The sequence below is a fragment of the Tupaia chinensis genome, unplaced genomic scaffold (genome assembly GCF_000334495.1).
Source record: "Tupaia chinensis unplaced genomic scaffold, TupChi_1.0 Scaffold000473_1, whole genome shotgun sequence".
Classification (NCBI taxonomy): Eukaryota; Metazoa; Chordata; class Mammalia; order Scandentia; family Tupaiidae; genus Tupaia; species Tupaia belangeri.
The window spans coordinates 1,186,255-1,190,846 of record NW_006159982.1 but is presented as its reverse complement, the minus strand read 5'-3'; the positions used below and the strand labels follow the sequence as shown (position 1 = coordinate 1,190,846).

Below are 4,592 nucleotides of genomic sequence, written 5' to 3'. Positions count from 1 at the left end.
CCCCGCCTCCCCCCGCCCGGGGCGCGGCTCCTGGGGGAGCCGTAGAAGCGAAGTGGCCGTTGGCGGTCCTTCCCCTTCCACCTTGTCCACAGTCCTGGCCTGCTGGCCTGGGCCCCCTCGGACGGGACACCCCGCGCGCAGGTTTTTCTCCTTTCCCCCTTCCCCGGTGCGCCCCTGCGCGGATCTCGCGCCGGGATCGCAGCGGAAACCTCCCTCCTCTTTCGCCTCCTCTGGCTCGTTCCCTCCGCCCTAGCCACTGGAGTCGATTCCGTGGGGAATTGGGGCTCGGCCGCCGCCACCGAGGTCAGCCTTTCGGCGCGGGACTCTAGGCACGACGGGGACCATGTAAGCAGGTAAGCCCGGCCCCGGGCGAGGGAGTCGGCCGGAGGTTGGGGCCGCCTAGCCTCGGCGCCCCGCAGATGACTTGGGCAAACGCTGGCAACGCCAGCTTGCGAGTGGCGCCTGGGACGCTTGGCAGGGCAGCGGGGCGCGAGGTGACCGGGACGGGCCGCAAGGGTTTTATTTCGCTGCGTGAGTTGCCAGCGGTTGGGCGCACAGCTGACCTGGAGAATAAGCTGGAGGGTGAGCGCTGTCTGGAGAGTTGGTGGTTAAACCCACACCCTCGCCCCCTCCTTTCCCTTCCCTTCTGCGTTTTGGGAATGGACGAGGGGCCTGGAAAGGGCAGCTAGAGGGACTGAGACTGTGGGCCGGGGATGCAAGACGAGCGACGTTGTTATCTCTCCAGTGGGAGCGGGATGCAACTCCGTGATCCTTTCTCTGCCCCCACGCGACAGGATCTTGGGAGGGAGAGGAGTGTCCGTGACCTCCGCTAGGCCCCAGCTGTGTCACCCAGTTCTTGGGCGTCTTGGCACCCACTTAGGTGGTCGAGCTGGCTCAGGGGAAAACCTGCGGCCACATAATTTAAGACCAGGTTCCCACCGCAAAATTTCAAAGTTCTGAGTATTACTCTTTCTTTCTCCACTTGATCCCTAGAAATCTGGTTTTGAATATTTCTAAGCGGTTTCGCACCTTTTCTGAAGGAGGAATGATGTAGCCCTGTCCCTATTTCCCTTTCCCTTACACTCCCGTGTCCCCACCTACAATTTAAGGAGATTGTAGGGTTTCAGACTTCAGTCAGTTAGAGACTGGCTAGTTCAGGCTCCTTGTGAATGTAAGGAATCTCTAGACTGCAGGCAGCACTTAGGGTTATGGAGCTTCCACTAATGGAAATTAATGTGTTAATTTCTTGGGTTGGAATCGTTCACTCATTCATTCCACAAACTGAGCATTGAGCTCCTCTGCTGGGAATAGAAAGCTACTAAAATAATGGTGCGGGAGTCTGTAGTCTAGTGAAGGAAACCATAGGCTGATTTAGAAATGGTGCGCCTGGGGAAGGTTTGGTGCTGGAAGTGGGGTGGTGCTCAGGTGGAGGGTGATCAGGAGAGCCAGGCGGTGCTCAGGTGGAGGGTGAACAGGAGAATGAGATGGTGCGCAGGTGGAAGGGTGATCAGGAGAATGAGGTGGTGCTCAGGTGGAGGGTGATCATGAGAGACAGGTGGTGGTGCTCAGGTGAAGGGTGATCCGGAGAGCCAGGTGGTGCTCAGGTGGAGGGTGATCAGGAGAATGAGGTGGTGCTCAGGTGGGAGGGAGATCAGTCGAGTAAGGTGGTGCTCAGGTGGAGGGTGATCCGGAGAGCCAGGTGGTGGTGCTCAGGTGAAGGGTGATCCGGAGAGCGAGGTGGTGCTCAGGTGGAAGGGAGATCAGGAGAGTGAGGTGGTGCTCAGGTGAAGGGAGATCAGGCGAATAAGGTGGTGCTCAGGTGGAGGGTGATCAGGAGAGCCAGGTGGTGGTGCTCAAGTGAAGGGTGATCAGGAGAGCCAGGTGGTGATCAGGCGAGCACAGTGGTGCTCAGGTGAAGGGTGATCTGGAGAGCCAGGTGGTGCTCAGGTGGAGGGTGATCAGGAGAGTAAGGTGGTGCTCAGGTGGAGGGTGATCAGGAGAGCCAGGTGGTGATCAGGCGAGCACAGTGGTGCTCAGGTGAAGGGTGATCAGGAGAGGCAGGTGGTGCTCAGGTGGAAGGGAGCTTAGGAGAGCTAGGGGTGCTCAGGTGAGGGGTGATCAGGAGAGCGAGGTGGTGCTCAGGTAGAAGGGAACTTAGGAGAGCTAGGGGTGCTCAGGTGAAGGGTGATCAGGAGAGCGAGGTGGTGCTCAGGTGAAGGGTGACTAGGACCTCCTAGGGGGTGGAAACAACTTGTGCAGTAAGGGCAAAAAGGACAGAAAGATCAGATTAAGAGGAGGCTTTTGGCCAGGTCGGTGTAGTCTTGCCACTATAGTATTCTCACCACCCACAACAGAAATTAAACTGGAAGCATGTTACCCACTGTGGAACCACACATAGCATCCAGAGGAGTGGAGGCCTGTCCTCCATGCTTGAAGGTGTTTCAATTGTAAGCAGCTCTTGCAGGACCGTCTATAAATTTTAATTGGCACTAGTTGACCATGGTATTGATTCTTTTTTGAAGAAACGTGACAGCAACAAACAGGTGATGCGAATACTGTGCATTATAGAACTTTGTATTGTAAAGTTACTATTTGGTGACTGGGTTAAAAGCCGTGCCTCAAGGACCAGCAGATGGCCTAATGGGTTACGTTGCTGGACTCCCATGTAGTTGATCATGGTTCAAGTCCTGGACCTGACGGCTTAAAACTCATACTGGGTGTGTGTACCCAAAATTCTGAGGAGAATGGAGGAGAAGGAATTGCAGTGTGGTCATCCCCTGTAGGAGGTGATTTCTTGCTTTCTGTTTTTCTGGTGAGTGTACACGCCCTATAGCAAAAAGTCTCTCTTAAAAAATAAAGGTTGTGGGACCAGCAGTTGGCGTAATGGCTATGTCGCTGGACTCCCATGTAGTTGACCATGGTTTGAGCCCCAGACCTGGTGGCTTAAACTCACACCGGACATGTGTGTGTGTGCGTGCCCAAGATCCTGAGAGGAGAATGGAGGAGAAGGGATTGCAGCGTGGTCATCCTGCCTGTGGGGGTGATTTTTCACTTTCTGTCTCTCTTTCTCTGTCTCTCTGGCGAGTGCACAAGTCCTATAGAAAAAAACCTCTCCAAAAAAAAAAAAGTAGTGCCACTGGAATGACAGCTTTGGTGCGCAGGCTCAGTTGGCATGGTGCCCCTTGGGTTCATCTGCATGGGTGGTCGTGATGTGCAGAATTAATTCGTGGATGTATCCCTGTGTCTGGAATATTATTGATCTGTTATGGTAATCTCTAATTTTAAAAGTCTCTATGTCTTTAGCACAGTCAGAACAAGGACTCTTCCTTTCTCTGAAACTACGAAAACGGAGAATCTTCCACTGGTTGCTGCAGCCTAATGGCCCACGATTCAGCAAATCCTGCCTAGCAAAGCTTCTCATAGTGCATTTGTATACAGTCTGCCTTTCAAGGGTGCCTCTTCACTGGGCTGAAGTGGAGCTGTAGTATTATTCATAGTGGCCGAGGTGGCAGACGTCCAGCTCCCGGTGACCTCAGGCTAGTAAAATCAGAGTGGGAAGAGCACAGTGACTTCCTACAACTTTGGGTGTTTATCCAAGCCCCTCCGCCAGCATCTTCTCTTATCGCAAGGACAGCCTCTTGAGAGAAGTTTCCCTGAAGTACGTGTAGGGCTGGCTTGAGAGAAATGACTGAAGAAAAGCCCCATCCTGTTAATCTCAGGTATTTGTTCAGTTTCTATTATAGGCTGTAACACACCATTGTCATCATTATTATTATTTTTAATTTTTCTATAGGGCGCATGGGCTTGCCAGATAGAGAGGGAGTGGGAGAAATCATCCCCTAAGGGGGGATAGTTATGCTGCAATTCCTTTTCCTCCTTATCTCCTTGGGATTTTGGACATGTGCACACAAACACCTGGTATGTTTTTTGAACCTTCAGGTCTGACTCAAACCTTGCACTTGGCCATGTGGGATCCAGCTGTTTTAACCACCACGCCACCAGCTAGCCCACATTATTACTGTTAACATGCGTTTGTTTATACTGGGTTGATGGACAGCTGTAAGAGAACAGTCAGATTATTAAGAAAAAATGCAAGAACCATTAAAGAAGACAGAAAAATCAGAATTTTTCAAGAATTCTTACTTGTCCGGAATGAGTGAGTCAGGGTGAAGAACTAGAAGGATTTGTTTTCATACCTATCCTCCTTATTCAGGGCTGACATTTGCTCCAGGGAAGCACATGATAGCCCACCTGGGTTACATATGCTCGTGCTTTCTGAACAGGAATTTGATGAGATTCTTTCATTTGAACGTCAATACTTAGTTACTTAGTGTTTTAAAAATTGATTCTAGGGGCCAGCAAGTGATGGTAGTGGTTAAGGCACTGGACTCCCACATGGCTGACCATGGTTTGAGTCCTGGACCCTGTGGCTTAATAAATCACGCTGGGTGCATGTGTGCCCAAAATCCTGAGAAGAAAATGCAGGGAAGGGATTATGGCATGGCCATCCCCCATGGAGGGGATTTCTCATTTTCCCTCTCCCTGTCTCTCTCTGGCCAGCTCACTCACCCTATAGCAAAAACATTAAAAAA

The 4,592-nt window shown here is 51.9% G+C and overlaps 1 protein-coding gene across 1 annotated transcript in view; it reads left to right on the top strand.

Moving 5' to 3' along the window:
• The first annotated feature begins 246 nt into the window (after positions 1-246).
• The window catches only part of PTPN14 (protein tyrosine phosphatase non-receptor type 14), a 206,881-nt gene continuing 202,535 nt past the window's right edge, over positions 247-4,592 (top strand). Inside the window, exon 1 of the mRNA XM_006155825.3 lies at positions 247-353. The gene's annotated coding sequence lies outside the window, so the exon portion shown is untranslated. The remainder of the gene's footprint in view (positions 354-4,592) is intronic.